The sequence below is a fragment of the Nilaparvata lugens genome, chromosome 1, assembly GCF_014356525.2.
Source record: "Nilaparvata lugens isolate BPH chromosome 1, ASM1435652v1, whole genome shotgun sequence".
In the NCBI taxonomy this organism is placed as follows: domain Eukaryota; kingdom Metazoa; phylum Arthropoda; class Insecta; order Hemiptera; family Delphacidae; genus Nilaparvata; species Nilaparvata lugens.
In genome coordinates this window covers 13,413,319-13,431,654 of record NC_052504.1, presented here as the reverse complement: position 1 = coordinate 13,431,654, position 18,336 = coordinate 13,413,319, and positions in this window count along the sequence as shown.

The following is an 18,336-nucleotide window of genomic DNA, read 5'->3' as shown; positions in this document are numbered from 1 at the left end:
GGATGGTTCATCAAATTTAATGCTCTTCAATCCTATATACCAGAGAGAAGTTAGTACTTCTTCCCTTATCTCTGATCCTACAATTTTATTTAATTATAAAGTTGGATAAAGGCCTGTGCTTTAAAATAAAACACAATTTTAAGAGCATATAGGGCCTATATCTTAAAAAGTAATGAGGATATAAGACAAAACTTGTGGGAATTTTATATTGCTTCATTTTTGAATGATTGTCATGTCAGTGGAGTACCTTTATACCTAAATCTGCATCCTTTACCCATAATATGGGATCGATGGCGACAAAAACATAAAAAACACAAAACAAACATTCATAAGGCATGTTTAGCAAGACAGCATTTCCGATAAATTATCACTCATATATTCACCAACACTGTAGTATGCCTTGCTTTTCAAGTGCTTGTATACAACTTTCTCGAACGCTCTTAAACCCAACAATTCCACTCCTGTAGGCAGCCTGTTGAAGTATCGCAATGCCAAACTCCTGAAGCACCCCTGTGATTTCTGAAGGCGTACTCTGGGAATCAGCTCTCGATGTCTGGTGTTATGTTCATGCATATCAGTCCAAGTCAACAGGTACTGCTGGTTCTTCTTGGCATACATCAGACAGAGAAGTGAGAAGTAGCAGATCACTGTTAGAATACCAAGTCTAACAAAAAGGGGCTTGCAATGTGTACAATATTCGCTTGCGGTGATGATTTGGGCAGCCTGTTTTTGCAGCTTCAGTATGTCCACAACCTTTGCTGAATGACCCCACATGAGTGGGCCATAGGGGAAGAGAAGTTGGCTGAAGATTTAACTTATGCAGTCTCTGGTGGTCAAAATATGGGTTTCACATTCCTTTTCTACATTTACCAAGATAGAACAGTAGTGAATAAAACTGATTTTAAACACATAAAATGTGTGTAGTTGAGAAGTTGATATTGTGGTAATTATTCATATTGAATGAAAAAGACTAAGAAATTGTCAAAAAACCACTGATTTATTGATAATTAGAAAGACCGATTTCGGTTATTACACCATTGTCAATCTCTGATAAACTAAAACTAAATACAAGAGCAGCAGAATTTATACTAGTAGGCGAGTACTGCTATTGGTCGAGGGCATGAACGCCTGCCATTGGCCTAGCTAGACAGTCTCCTCCCCCTCTACGGTGTGACAAAATGGCGGCTTAAGCAACAGAATCGCCAGATAATAAAATTTACTTTGAGTACAAAATAAGAACCAAGAAAACAAGTGTGAAAGATAATAAAACAAATATGTAAATGGAAAAACTATTGACTAATGTATGCTTACAATTTTATGATAAAACAGTTTAAAAACAATTTCAAAAGTTATAAAACAGATAAACAATTTTAGGAAAATTCCCAGTATAGATTAAATTACCAGATTCATTTCAACCAGTACAACACTACGAATTTAGTTTTATCATAAAATTGTAAGCATACATTAGTCAATAGTTTTTCCATTTACATATTTGTTTTATTAACTTTCACACTTGTTTTCTTGGTTCTTATTTTGTACTCAAAGTAAATTTCATTATCATGGCGATTCTGTTGCTTAAGCCGCCATTTTGTCACACCGTTGAGGGAGAGGAGACTGTCTAGCTAGGCCAATGGCAGGCGTTCATGCCCTCGACCAATAGCAGTACTCGCCTACTAGTATAAATTCTACTGCTCTTGTATTTAGTTTTAGTTTATCAGAGATTGACAATGGTGTAATAACCGAAACCGGTCTTTCTAATTATCAATAAATCAGTGGTTTTTTGACAATTTCTTAGTCTTTTTCATTCAACATAAAATGTGATTTTTGAATGCGAGACTCTACTTTTAGAAAAAGAAAAACCTTTTAGTATGTGGTAATGTATTTAATATTCTTGAAAGGAAGGAGGCGAAAAGTTGTAGGATACTGATTAGACAAACATTGTCAGCGTTGTCCGCATAATTCACGAGCGTGCTGTCAGTGTTTCTCCTGTTCCCCTATAGGAAACGTGAAAGTGGGAGAGCGCATGATACATCATGACCAAATAGGCCTCAGTCACATGACCCCTCAGCTTCAGTAGCAGAAAACAAATATTCTGAATAGTCTTGTGGTCACATGCTGAATATCGCTGGCCCAGTTGAGTTTACAGTCCAGAACAAAACCCAGTAGCTTGACAGTGTCTTGATCACCAGGAAGGCTTCTTGACAGGCTACAGATGATATGCTTGGTCTTGTTTGCATTCAACTGGAATCGATTTGCCAGGAACCATTAAGTTGAAGACCGCAAATGTTTAGCTGACATCTCCAATGCCTGCTGAAGGTCACAGCCAGATGACATCAATGATGTAACATCCGCAAACAAGAGCGTTGAACCATCACAGTTGAGGTCGTTTATCATAATTATAAATAATGATTGATCCCTGAGGTACACTGTGGCTCACTGGGAGTGGGCAGGAAGAAGCTCCACCCAGAGACACCACCTGCTGCCTTCCAGAATGATGGGACTCCAGAATGGATAGCACTGAGTCCACTACACTGTAGTAGCACAGTTTCTCAATCAGGATGCGATGGTCGACACAATCAAAGGCTCTGCTCAGGTCACACAGGGTCAGATCCAGAGACTCCATCCTCAAACACCAGACCAATACGTCCAGCCACTTTATTTACAGTATCCACAGTAGACCTCCCTCTTCGAAAACTGAACTGCATACCTGAAAGAAGGTTTTCTCTTTCAAAGAAGTTCTCAAGTTGGGGCTTGATGACCACTCCAACCACCTTTCCAAACACTGGAGTCATTGAAATTGGCCTGAAGCTGTTAAGGCTCTGGTGGTCCCCCTTCTTGTAGACAGGAACAATTCTTGAGGTTTTTAGGAAATCTGAAAAAAACACCAGTTCTCAGGCAGTCGTTGACAGCTGCTGCCAGGGGTCTGAAATGGAGTCAATCACCTCCCAAAGAATATAAGCAGACATGCCGTACATATCAGGACTCCTGGATGGTTTAAAAGACCGGATTATCCTCCTAAGGGCCATTGGATAGAAGACAGAGAGATGAGTATGCATGGGTGATACTCATGTAGCCAGAAGCTCAACTGGATCCTCAGGAACAACAGTCATCATTGCACTCACTATTTTATCTACTGACTCTATGAAGAAACTGTTGAAAGAGTCAGGGCTTGCAAAATCAAGTTGTCTCCATGGCATTGATCTATGTGTGTTTATCACATCCCATGCAGCCTTGCAACGATTTGGTGCACTCTCAATTTTAGATTCTATTGCCAACTTTCTAGCTGCTCAATACTTTTTGACATGACAACGTCTTATAAATTGGTTTGCTAGGTGACACTTCAAGAAACTGCATTATGCTCTGTGTTATGCGTGTTATGCGCTCACAATAAGAGCGAGTGAGAGCGTTCGTTTCGGTTCACGGTCGTCTGGAAAGAGCACGAATAGGAGCAGTGGCGAGCAACGCAGCAGCAACCCGAAGGCATTCACCTGGGAGAGAGAGTGAAACGGAGCAGTCAACCTGCCCAGGCGCTGCAAGCAATCTCCTGCGACTGCGCCACTACTTCTCAGGCTGCTATGTAAAAAATTGAATCGAGCACAGTTAGCCCGCCTAAGAGCGAGAGAGACAGAGTGATTTTGTTGAGGATGTGTGAAGGTAAAAATAAAATTTTGTTAATATGAAATTCAGTGCGAGATTCTTTGTATAAATTAATGTTTTAATATAATTCTTTGTATAAATAGATGTTTTAAATTGTTACTATTATTTCATCCTTCTTCCTACTATACGAATGAATATTCACATTAAAATTATTTTACCACTCAAAGTCGTTGTCACGTAAAACTTTTGCCCGTATACCAACTTTACAGGCAACCATGCAATTTTTTTTATAGATGGATTTGGCCCGATGGTATCTTTCTCTGTCATTGCCGTTGCCATGCTCATAGGGCAAGCATAATTCCCTTGAGTCTGTCAAGATCATCAGTGTACCACTCAAGATGATTTTTCACATGGCCTGGACTTTTTTTGGTCTTTGAGTGTGATGTGACTTGACAATTTCCGGAAAGTAGTGCATTGAGTGCAAGAGTGCATTGTTACTCTATGTAAAAATGCAACTTTTAAACAACTCTCATCCCATTAGTACAAGAGGTAGGAATAGGAACTTTTGATAATAATTATGTTTGCCATACCTCCCAACTGGTCCAAAAAAAGCTGCAAAGTCAAAAATGTAGTTCCAAACATTTCTTCCAAAATCATTTGATAGGCCTACCTATCATTTTTAGAAGTAAAGATTTCACACTCAACAATAAAACTTCTTGAATAGTCGTGATGAAATGCATAAAATAGAGAAATTATACATAAAATTGGAGAGAACTTGATGTTTTATAAGCTTATGATCGGCATGGACTTTTTCATCAATAGATTGAAAAGGTATCGAAAAATAGAAGAGCAAAAATGGGAAACAAACCTTTTTTCTAAAATGTCAAACCTTCAGGCTCGAAAATCTCAAAAACTATAAGATGTCATCAAAAAATAGTCAGACGAAGAAAGAAATTAATTCTAACTTCATTCAATATTTAATAATGATTCCCCCTCCCCTCACCACACATAGAACAGCATAATAAAATTATTATATAAATGCATGATTTGTGTTGTACCACAAAGTAAAAGGAACTCTTTCTTCTCTTCTCTGTGGTTGTGCGCACGTTGTGAAAAACAGACTTTCTATTGAGGAATTTCTGCGCACCCACAGAAACTTTGATGATGCCGTTGGGCCCGTTGCTGAATGCTGTTGAGGAGTTGAGGTTAGGTTTGAATGTTATTAGCTTGGGGTTTGAATTTTGAATTTCAAATGGCAATATTATTCAAGTTTTCTAAAATAACACCGACAGTTTGTTTGATTGATAGGTTGCATCGTCGGAATTTGTAATACTGAAATAAGTTTTTTTTAAATATTGAAACTAAAGACGTGATTTTCATTTATTGCTGTTTTAAATTTTTACAAGAATGGGCCGAAAAACAAGTTACCTTTGGAATTATTTTACTATTGCCGACCGTAAGAGATCATTTGCAACGTGCAATATATGTGGAAGAAATATCATTTACAAATCAACCATCTCAAATTTGAAAAAACATCTTAAAAAACCAAATCACGCTCATCATGTAAATTTGCATTCAAAAAAGGAAACAACTGTAAGTTGCTTGAGAGATTGTCTTATATAAGTACGGTAGCTAAACTCTAAGATTCATCTATTCTACTTTTTATATAGATAATTCAGTATAGAAATTGTTTGCACACTTCTTATTATGCTGGGAATCTCTTGTCTATTAATATTAGTATAACATGCTAGTCATTATCTGGCAAGAGTGCAATCGGTGAGCGACCGCTGTTATCTCAGTTATTATAGAAGAAATCTTTCAAAAAGTCATCTTCTGTCTTAATCCTTCTTTAAATATTGTGGTAAATAATCGGCCGGTTCTCCCGTGGGGAGAATTGAATGATCGGCCGGTTCTCCTATAGGGAGTTTTAGGAGTTTTAATAGGGAGAATTTACTACAAGATTTAAAGAACATATCTGTGCACTAACTCATCCTCACAGTACCCAATTACACTTTGCTGACCACCTCCTTAATACCAATCAAACCTACACTAATATTGAAAATAATCTGGACATCTTATGATGTCATGATTAGCTTATCATGAAAAGAGGACATAAGCTCAACACTGTAGAAGAATATGAAATTTACAAACACAATCCATTATTATCCTAAATAGTCAATACCAATCTTGAACCCTATTTGATATTATTACCTAATAAGTTCAGTTTAAACCTTCTCTCCCAAGTATTTTTCAATTCCCTTCCATCCCCCACCCTCACCTACTACCACTTTATTTCACACTAGACCTAGTAGGTAACCGGTAGGTTATGCTCCGCAAGGATCTAATTAAGAACTCAACCTACTGAAATCAAATAGGCCTATAACCATCCTTGGTTAGTTAAGAATCGATATGCCTTGGTTAATTAAGAATCTATATGCAAAATTGCAAGTTAATCAGTCCTGTTGTTCAAACGTGGTAATGGGTCATACGTCAATTTCCTATCCAGTATGTGTATAATATAAGCCAGCTCTTTCCTTTCAATCAATTCCTTCATGTTAATCAGTCCATTAGTACATAATGGCGTCAAACATAATTTTCTTATTCCGTACGTGTATAAGCCAGTTGTTTCGTGCTGGTATAGCACATTTTCAATCCGAACAGAGACTGAAGATTATCTCAGTCTCTGTTCGGATTGAAAATGTGCTATTCCAGCACAAGACAATTGTCTCCACCTACAGAAACGTGAGTGCATTTTCACTATAAAAAAGTATTTAATTGTTACAAAAATAATTTGATACTAAAAATAATATTTTAGAGATTGCAAACGTGAGGTCTTTTACTGTTCATTGATATCAATGTTGAATGGAAATGAATTAATTATTTTCCTGTTTTTCATTATGAAATTTGGCTGAGGTAGCACTTGCACAATGTCAGCAGGATCAACCACACAGCAGTCGTTTTCTTTAACTACAAATTGGTTCTTTAGTCTCTGGTAGCTTCGTAGCCCATTCAAAACAATGGTTCCATCTTCGTTGATTTTTTCAATGCAACACACATATCGGAAATGTAGCAGTGAATTCTTCTTAACTTTACTGTGAAATGTAGCTAGGACATAAGTTCCTGGAGTATACAAATATGATGGTTGAGCTGAAGTTGACGGTTGTTGAGCTGAGGTTGAGGGTTGAGCTGAACCTTCCAATAATTCTTGAGCGGTGCTGGAGTCTTGTTCCTGGTGATCCACACTTAGAAATGTGACTGGTTCGATGTCACAATTGATAGACATTTCCAAATGTTCATATGGCTCTTCAGATGAAAGATCATGACATCCTAGAGAATGATGGTTGCAGTTGAAACAGTTAAAGCAGCTCAAAGATCTCATAGACAACTTCTGTGAGTGCTCTTTCATGTAAACAGCTTGATGCACCCGCATAGTACCTCGAAAGGGAGGGATTGTTGATGGTAGAATGGCCTTTATCAACTCAATCTCCTTGCCATCAATTACGTGAATGTCTACCTTCCGTACATTTTCTTTTAAAACTTCCACAAAACGTTGGAAGCTGCCAATATCCTGACCCTGAGCAACAATTGCATCAGCAGTTCTCTTTAGGCACCCTCCTACTCCATCTGGAGCACCCTTACCATGTCCAGCCTCCATGTAGTTCCATGTTGCAACTGAAACACCAACCAAATGTTGTAGACCTTGAGCAAGGAGATAAAATATAGTCTTGTTCCTGTATTGGGTCGCTGGACTGTCAGTTAGAAGATGAATCACTCTCAGCCTTGGAATTACTTGCTTGATGAAACCAAAAACTGGCTGAAGATGCGCCCACACTGCAGCAGGGCCATGATCTAAGCTTTCAGAAAGAGTGCACATGGATTGAGTACTTAAATTACTATAGACATCTCTCCTGAAATAAATCTGTGATGTGTGAAGAGTGTACTGCTGTCGACTACCTCCAAAGTGAAACGCTTGGATTTCTGAAGCATATTTCATTGAATAATTCTCACTGAAATCACAGTGTATCAGAACCTCATCTTCCTTCAGTTGAGCCTTTAGAGCTCTGATTGCTCGGAATTGGTGAATTATATTCCCTTCATGGAATAAAAATTTTTTGTAGTCTTTTTCAAAAATTTCAAGAGCATCTGCAGCCATAAGATTAACTCTTTCTTTCACTATGTGTCTCACAATATGTGAATTCTTCTTCTTGTCAATTATTGACTCACTTTTCACTTGCCATTTGTAGAAAGACACTAATATGTCACTTTCAAATATTAAATATGGAATGTCAGTACTCTTGCATGTTTGGCATTTCCTCTGCAAACATTCAACATTTCCTATATCACAGCAAATGTGGCGTGCAAATTCTTTTGGGCTTGCACTTTCAATTATTTTAGCTCTGAACAAGGCTGCCATGAAGAGTTCAATATTTGCATGCACTTTGCACATACATGTATCTCTTGCAGAAACTTTGTGGGAAACTACCCAAAACGGTTTCAATTTACAAAATGAGGAATATGAAATTTTGTAGTCAATTTTGCCCAGAAACTTCAAGTAAAGATTTTTCAAAGAACCCTCCAAAACTCTCTTCTGTTTCTTAAGCTTATTCCTAGTCACACAATCTTTCTTACCAGGACACAACTTTGATATTTCATCATCTTCAAAAAAAGTTACAACATCCTTTATTACCATGGCATTAATTTTCCTCAATCGATGTTTCAAATGGCTATTATTTGTTAGCATCTGCAAATTGTTGAATATCTTGGATGAAATGATACCCCGCATTTGTGAAAGTAACCTATATCTCCTCAAAACTTTACCATTTCCTGCTAAGACTTCTCCAAATCTCCTCTTTGCTCGTCTACCAGATAGGGTTTTGAAATTCTCACTCAATTGACGTTTTATTGCTTCACCAAATACCAATTTCTTACGAATCTCCTCTTTGTTACCTTGTTTTAATAGTTTTGAAGCTACTTTTCTTGGAGAGTTTGAATCACTTGAAGAATTTTTCAGCCTCCAATGTTTTTGCCGCCATTTATTTGCTTGTCTTCTTAGTGATTCATTCTCTTCTTTCAGTTTTTTGATCATCCGAGCTGACTTTGATCTTTCTTTTCTTACTCGCTTTCGTCCAGAATTTATGCGACCATCAACTGGCTGAGGTACATCAGGTTCACTGGGAGGCGGTGACGAGTCTCTCAAATGTTTTTCAAGTCTGGACTGCTGAGTCTTCTTGTCATATGCCTTCTTTGCCTTTGCCCTCCACAACTTACGTTTTGCTCGCAATTCTCTAACAGACATGTCCTTAACTAGCTTTACCTGTTTCATGGCTTTCTTTCTCTCATATTTTTTCCTTTCTTTCTCCGCTTCGATTGCTGCCAAAACTGGATCACTCCTTATCCTTTCCCGTCTCTTTAGTGCATATTCTCTCCACTTCTCTTTCGAAATCTTCTTCTTAGGCGCCATATTCCTGAAACAATAGAAAAGAAAAACTAGGTTACAACATGAGCTAAAACCACAATGATTGATTTGAATAAAGATACAGGCTATATCAAATCATTTATAAGTCTCACAAAACATAACTATACAGCATAGAGAGAAATAAAATAATTCAGATCTTTCTACATACTAATATATTACATAGTAGAAGTTAATAGTAATTTGATAGTAGACTACAGCTGATGTCATGCACATCTAATGTATCTTTTGATTTCAAACTCATCACCTAGGCCTAGCTAAATGACAACATCATTATTTGTGGAGAGCACAAATAGCAGATAAAACCACCTAACTTTATGGTGTCAGCTATACATTGTAAAAGTTATTAGCATTAGTGATATAATTTTAGTATTTTCTTACAAAAAAATTGGCAAAAGTACTGTAATTAAGCCTAATAACCATTGCCAATGCAATGAAGCTCTTATAAAATCAAGCTTTTGCTTTGTGAGGTAGTCCAGGTAATTATTTTTTGTATAGAATTATAATAGATATCAACAGAAAAAATTGTTTAAATTTAGTGTTGTAAGTAGTTGACATGTTAACACTTCCACAAAATTTGGTTTCTGATGCGCAATCAGCAATAATTTTTTATGACCACATGAGACATGTAGGCTTAATCATGCTTCAAAGATTAATTACAGATTGACTAGCCTTCCAGAATCTAATAACATGTAAATAATAGTATCAGCTAACTCTAAAAGCAACAACAATGGTCTCTCCCTACAAACCATTCTCTCTCCCTACAAATTAGAATTATCATTTCAGTTGTAGGGAGAGAGGTTGTAGGGAGAGTGAATTTTGAGGTTATATAAATCAGCTGACAAGAGAAAAGAGATTTTGTAAATTTAATAAATTACACAACAACCTGCTGACAATATCCACTATTTTCAACTATAATTAATTAATTGATCACTCACCTTGGTTGATGAAACAGTTGTAGGGAATGAGGAAGTATAAAAATATTTTCTTCAAGTCAACTGCTCAATTTTTCCTGGGCGTTGTAGAATGATTTGGCAGGAAACAGATGAAGTCATATCGGAAGCCATATTGAAGCAGTGTTACCTCACATTTTTTAAAACAAAAAAATCCCTCATATTCTGGTTCCAAGCGGCTGATTCAAAAAGTTTGTAGGGAGAGAGAAAAAGCCTAGTGACAATCTCAAAAGATAATAAAATTAGGCTAACTATTGAAATATGGCCTTGTTTATAAAATGTTATTGTAGAGATAACCCGTCCAGAGACACAAATACCATTTTTTCAAAAGGAAGTAGTTTCAAATGTTTTATAAAAAATCTTAAAGTTTTCAAACTGTCTTTGTGACATGAGTAGGGAGAGAGAAATACTGTAATTTATTATGTTTATTTGTAGAAACAATAGGTTTTATACCATGAATAAAATAGGTTTATATAGTTGAATTATGTCTATCTCCTTGACAAATTTTTTGAAGTCCATTTGAAAGAAATTATAGATATAAAAGCTGTGTGACATGAAATAACCCATAATTTTAAAATAGAGAGAGATCATAATTTGAATTATTTACTCGATATATTCAATATTTACTGAGACAACAGCGGTCGCTTAACGATTGCACTTGAGCCCTTACTACTACTACTACTACTCATTGACTCTACGGCCTTTGAAGAGCCTTGGCCTCCTCCACAAGCCTTTTCCATGCATCTCTGTCCTGTGCTCGCTGTCTCCACCTTCTCACGCCCAAGGATTGAAGGTCTGCCTCCACGTCGTCCAACCATCTCTTGCGTGGTCGACCGCGCTTTCTTTGTCCCCCCGGTTGCTGATACAGAGACATACGCGCTGTACGGGTTTCCGGCATACGTTCCACATGGCCCAACCAACGAATACGTGCTCTTCTAATTTCAGTAACAACTTGAGCCCGTAATGTTTAGCAATTACCAATAATTATTGCTTCCTGCATGAAGACCATAATGATTAAAAACTTTTAACTAGTAGTTCTGTGAACAGTAGACCTAGCTCATGAATAGCCTACAACTTTCAAACTAATGAGAAGGGCCATTAAGAAAGTACAGTATATTGTGAAGATTTATCCATGTCATCTATTATTTTCTCCACTGAAAGTGCTAAAGACATTGTTTCCAGGGACACCGGACTTATATTTGTCTCTCAAGGAGGTACCTTCATATTGTCCCCATATTTACAATATTACAACTTTTCTTACAATCAATTATAAGAAATCGGTCAACTGATAGAAAAATGGAATATGCAGTACGCAATTTAGACGATGAATCGGCTCACAGACGATAGTGAGACGGAAAATGAATCTAAATAAGATGGGTTTGATAGTGACAATGACAGGAGGTTGCTAATAATGTTTGTCATGAAAAGTGGATTCAATGTTATGGCGGCTTGTTATGCCTATGCAGAATGTTTATGCTCACAAGTCGGTTTCCGATCTCATACTAAAACGAAAACAAGAGCTAACTAACTAAGCTGTGATGTCTCCGGCCGGTCCGGTAGGACTAGAAACTATTCATCTATGAAACAGGGAAATATCGTGTTGAAAAGGGAAGAAATGGTGCAATCAAGAGAGAAGTTTTATTCAATTAATAGATACAGTATGATTTGGAGCGGCTCAGACGTTTCAAGGTTTACCGCTGACAACTCTTGTCCTCTATCGATATCATTCCAACGATACCATTCATTCAATACAGCACATTTTAGAGCGGCACAATTTATATTCAATTTATATTAAAACTGGAGGTCTTATCAAAAATCGTTACACATACGTTTCTGCGCCTTGTTTCGAAGAACTAGTATACCAAATTTCATCCAAATCGGACAATAACTGCGACTGTAACTGCGGTACAAACAAACAAACAGACAAACGCCGATCGAGTCGAAACTAAGACCTCAGCTTCGCTTCGGTCAATTATGGCATATCCTTCATTACATAACCCACTCCTAGGCTACTATAAGTGTTTTGAGTTTGCGTCAATTTATTATTTATTTGGACAACTTTATTATAAACCACCCAGGACTCATCCCGCGTCGGTGTTAGCAAGGCTTGAAATTCAATCTTTTTTCTAATATCTTATTCATTTCCAGTTGGAATTTGTTGAGCTCAAAGACTTACCAGCTCTTTGTCTGTATCAGTATCATATTATTATTTTATTTCAGGTGATGTTGTTCTTGATGACCCACCAAGGCATTTCTAGGTAGGATTTACCTATAATGGAAGACTTTTTTAATTTCCAATGCAAATGACACTAATGTAATAACATTGGTAGATAAAATAATAAGGTACAGTAGTCCTTGTGCTATTTTTCTTCCAAATTTAAAGGTGACAAAGTAAAAGATAAGGTTATGATTTGAATGAATGTAACATTGTCAGTGTCAAAATATCTTTCAATCACACGTTTTTTTTTTCAATTCAACAGTGAAAGAAACCTTTTTTGTTTATTGAACAAGCATAGTGAGTTGTTACTGATGATTAGAGCCTCAAGTCATTGTCATTTCTACAAGCCGCTGGTAATCACTATATTAACTATATAATCATACTGTAACTATACTACGTTGCAGTTGCAATCAGTTTTCTGTTAAAATTCATAGGTGAATATCTAACTTGTGACTTTTAATAAACAGGTTCCAAAAAGCAAGTTGACAAAACTTTTGCGGGGGGTGCTATATCAAACATATTTCATGTTTTGTAAAATTAATAGTACTGTATAGACATAATAATTTTTAATTACATGCTTTTAAGATTTCACTGTTTGAATTATTCATAATAATTATTATTAAACGAAAATCCAAATTAAATGCTGTAAATCTCCCGGAAGACTTCTGCTACTGCAAATATTGACAACAGGTTAAACAGCTAGATGGAAATTCGATGAGTGCTACTATTCAACAATTTGAATTATTTCATTTGACTTTTAATAAACAGGTCCTAAAAAGCAAGTTAACAAACCTTTTGCTGGTGGTGCTATATCAAACATCTTTCATGTTCGAAAAATTGATAGTACAGTATAGGCATAATAAGTATTAATGTATTAAGTATTAAGTATTATCTTTTAAGATTTCACTGTTTGAATAATTTCATTTGATTGTTGTGATTTTTATTGTCACATTTTTCTTTACACATTTGTTTGTAGTATAGGCCTACTACCTATAGTGAGGTCCACGTTATAATGGGAGTATTTGATAAGCATTGGTTCTGCTATCCTTGCCTATTAACGAAACTAAATCAAAATCAATAGTCATAGGTTATTCAAGACTTTTAAACACACTTGACATAACTAACGGACCATTTATAAAATTGAATAACATACAATTGCAATACAGTTCTGACGTGAAAAATCTAGGACTTACAATGACAAGGACTCTTGACTGGACCAGCCACGTGACTCAGACTTGTAACAGGGTCATTGGGGGGATTATGACATTGAAGAGGATCTCTGACTTCATTCCCTTTACAACGAAGGTTATGTTGGTCAAGACTCTGATCTTCCCGATCTTCAACTACTGTGACATTGTGACTCTTGACATGTCAGTTCAACTTCTGCAGAGGATGCAGCGTGCACATAATTACTGTGTTCGCTTTATCTTTAACCTTAGACGTGACGACCATGTAACAGAATACTTTAACAGACTTGAACTTATGAAGCTGCGTGAGAGTAGATCACATCTTGCTTTGTGCTTCCTCTATAAGATATTGAAAACTAAAACCCCTAAGTGTCTGGCAGTAGAGTACCGTTACTTGGGTGACTTTGGTCGTGGAGGAACGCGGCATGAATCCCATCTGCTGGCTGTCCCAACACATAGGACTGTTATGTACAACAAGTCGTTCCTTGTGACAGCCTGTAGTTTGTGGAATTCTCTGCCTGCTGAGCTAAGGCTTGTTGAGGGACATCGTCGGTTCGGTGCGGCTGTCTTGCGGTGGATCAGAGGTGGTGGACTCGGCTGGAATGTTCACTAAATATTAACGTGTGTGTTAGTGTGTGTGTCCTTTCTTCCTTCTTTAATTTATTCCTCTCTTTCTTCTTTTCTACTTCTATCGAAATGATCTATGGATTTTGAACTGACGTTTCTTCCGTTTTCACTTTTCAGTTTTCTCTTTTTTCTTATTGTATTATTTTCACTGATTAAATTAGAAAGAAATTTTGTTTTTTTTTCTTTCTAATAGCGAATGACTATTTGAAAATTTTATTATTTTGTGAATTGTTTTATTTTATCTTATAATCTTTGTTGTACAGTGTTTTAGTTTTACTTAGAATTGTATTGGAGGGTTAAGTGTAAGAGAGGGCCGGCTGCGCCCTAACTTCGCCCTCCTAGGTTTTTAATAAAGGCAGCTAATCAATCAATCAATCTATCATTCGACAAAGCAGATAACGCTGTCCTTCTGTAGCTCTGCAACGTTTACAGATCGGTTTTAACAATGTATAAATTAATTGACAAAATATTAAATTTTAATTATAAAACTTAATCATTTTATTTTTTAAACAAATAAAATATAATTTATTATTTTAAAAATGAATGAACAGTTAATATTATATCAGATGTACACACCGGTATCAGCAACGCTGTTCTCCTATCTTTCTCCACTGTCATTATAACGTGGACCTCACTATAGTATGCTAGCTCAACTTTGATTATATATAGACAACTATATTCGGCCTATAATATTAGAAGTATAAGACCTTCATCTAATTTTTATTTATTTCCACAATAAAATATCAAATTAATGATTGGGAGAAAATCAACAGAATAATGAACATAAAACTGTTTCTCTCCCTAATTTTGATAAAAATAGTCCAAATTTAATAATGAAGTTAAGTAAACACTTATAAAAATCACAAAAATTCACCTCCAAATATACATTATACTAACAATTTTGTATCTGGGTTGATCAGAAAGATGAAATAAATAATTATTACACTTGAAAATGCATTAGTAAATTGAAAAATCTTAAACTAACAAAAACAATCAACTATATTGTATACTGATAGTGAATGTGGATAATTATTATGACTGTGAAATAAGGCTCCAAGTATATTAATGTTCTATTTGATTTGAAGGTGACGAAGATCCTCTGGACATTAGCAAAGATGAACTGCACGCGACCGTAAAACAGGAGTCCCAAGGCATTGATAACCTCTCAGACAGTGACTGTGGTGGGAGTATCCCCGACTCACCGGAAGACCAGAAACCGTTTTCGTTTGAGCTGATGCACCGTGTAACGCCATCAACACATTTGACTGATGAGTTTGAAGTATTCGGCAGACGAATTGAAAAACAGTTGCGCAAACTGTCCAAAGTCAACTCGGTTCTCGCGCAGGATGAAATCCAGGCGATTCTGACCAAGTACAGGATATACAATATGATGTGTGCTACTGATGAAGACTACGAAACTTACTGAATTCTGACAAAAATGATATAGGCTTCTGTGATAGTAAATGTTAATTACTTTTTCTAATGCCCGATTGTAAGGATACTTTTTCTATTGCGGATGATGCCCACATGAACTTTTGGCTTGTGCGTGGGTAATTGAAAGTGTGTTGGTGAATTGATGAGTTGTCAAACGTCCATACCATCGGCGGGATTCGAACCACGAGCCAGGCGGTGTAACGCTCCTTAACACTTAACCAACCCGGCCGACTATTTCTCAGATGTGAATTTTTTGCAAAACGGCCAATTTCCGCATCCTATTCACTTCGCTCACGACTCCAATCACAGTCTTCTCTACAGTGAGATTAATGTCTTGCTTGCAGAATTGCTCGAAGGAGAAGCATTCATGTTATTTATAAAGTATAGTTTAAAGTAATCTCAGCCTACTCCAGGATAACTGCACCGTTGCACAAGTAGGTTTAGTCAGCTGGTTAGCCAAAAATCAGTAAAAAGCACGATTTGTAGGAAATAAATATTGAATACAATTTTCAAAACTGAATATTATTGCAGGGCATGGCATCCTACTTCTAGCCCAGCCAATGAAGACGAAAAACATGGATTAGCGCAACAAATTAGGGGAAGTGAATTTTTGCAGGTGGTTAGTATAGATAGTACATAGCCTGGAACCGAAGAGTCTCCATCGTTACACCGTTTGCTTCCTACCAGGACCCTCCCAAAGTTTGTTCCTTTCATGTACATTAAATTTAACTAATAATAATAGTTTTGAAATTGGTTAGGTAGGTAAAGTTAGGTGGTTAGGTAAGGTAAGTTTAAAGAAGCTGAAGATTTCAAAAAAATTATTCTTTCTCCGGAATTTGAGCCATTTCTCAATCAAACGGACTGGATGAAGTCAACAGGGTTTATAGGGGATAAAATTCCCTTCAATTCGGTACCAATTAATTGTATTTCTCTTGTATTATTATTTTCTGTATTAATCTCTAGTTAGTGGAGACTAACTGTGGAGAGAGAATAAATGTCTTGAAATCTTCGGCTTCTTTATACTTAATTGAAGAAGTTCAAAAATATTTATTCATAATTTAATATAATGCACATGAAAGGAAGAATCCTCGTCTACAATTTGAGACCAAATTCAATTATCTATCATCAAGGGCTTCTGAGGTGGATATCATAGAGAACAAAAAAAGCACTTTTAATAATAGTTTTCCCGAAATCACCTGTTGGTGGTATTACTTAAATGGGCATCTATCACGGGAAAAACGTACATTCTACAGAATTATGATGATTATAGGATACCAAAAAAGTTTGGCTTGTGATACATTATTTTATAGCAAGCAACCGGTGTAACGACGGAGACTTTTCGGTTCCAGGCTTTGTTACGTACCTATACTAACACCCTGCAAAAATTCAGCTTTCCTCTATTTTTTTGTGCATCAATAAATCTCTATTGACTGGGCTATTTACTTTAGGTAGAGACTTGAGCTTCCTGAATAAACATCGACGTAGCTAGATTGTTTGAAATTGCTACTTAGGCTACTCTGGCTAGCCCATAAATATATTCAGTATGACAACTTTGTATTAGTTGTAGTGTAATTGAATATTCGATTAACTTATATGGACTTGAGAATGTTGTTATTTCACAAAATCTGGCAACGCCGTTTGGTAAGGTAGAAGCTCTAGTCTCAAGTTTATGATGGAAAAAGATCGGTCCTCTGCTTAGACAATGTGTCACTTCACACCGGTTATCATCCATCTGCAAAGGAAAAGAACTCTTTCCACATACGGTTTTTATCGAATTGTTCTTTTCGTGATTTCCTCTAGACATCCAAGCGTAATTTTCGTCTCTTTATCTTTCATCCAAAACCTAAATCACGTAAAATAAGAAATAGAATTTTAATGCCAGTTTCGGATTCAGCGGCCTTAAATAATTAGTAATTTTCCTCGCATTTGCTCAAAATATAGAAATATGTAAATCAAACTAATCTTCTATAATCGAGAACGTATTCTTAGGTAGGATGCACACCGGAGAAACGCATTTCGTGAAGCCCTCTTTCATGAAACTTGTTTCATGCAATCCGTTTCACTCGCGCATGCATACAAAAGAAACGTTCCCTGCTTAATCTTATCAGTCGATTGCGAGCAACTTTTGTTTCACGTTCCTGAAACTTTTTTCACGAAACGCGTTTCTCCGGTGTGAATCCAGCCTAAATAACTAAACCTGGCCTTATTCATATGTTACAATTCCGATCATATAGGGTAATTAAAGAAATAACTTTGAAATTAATCCATCAAAACTGTAAATTAATTATAATCTTTTATATTTTAATAACATTAATATTATAGTTATTAAACTATTACAAGAATGTATTATGTTCAATAGTATTCAATAATAAACTATAGAAATATAATGAAAACTTTTCATTCTCAGCATTGTGTTTTTCTATATATAGCCTAATATAAAAGCGAAATGGCACTCACTCACTCGCAGAACTAAAAATCTACCAGACCAAAAACGTTCAAATTTGGTAGGTATGTTCAGTTGGCCCTTTAGAGGCGCACTAAGGACGGATTTGGAAAAATTTCCAAAGATTCACTTAAAATCAGCGTTTTATAGCGTTTTCTCAGCTTTATCGAGAACAAATGAACAGAAAATGTTCAAATTTAGTACAGAAGCTCAGCTAGGGTGTAATAATTTTGTGTTAGAAGGAATTTGCAATAACGTCAAAGATAAGCCCAAAATTAGCGGTTTTTGCTTTTTCTCAGATTTATTGAGAACAAATTAACAGAAATTGTTCAAATCTAGTACAGAAGCTAAGCTAGGGTGTAATAATATGTTGTGTTACAAGAAATTTGCAATAACGCCAAAGA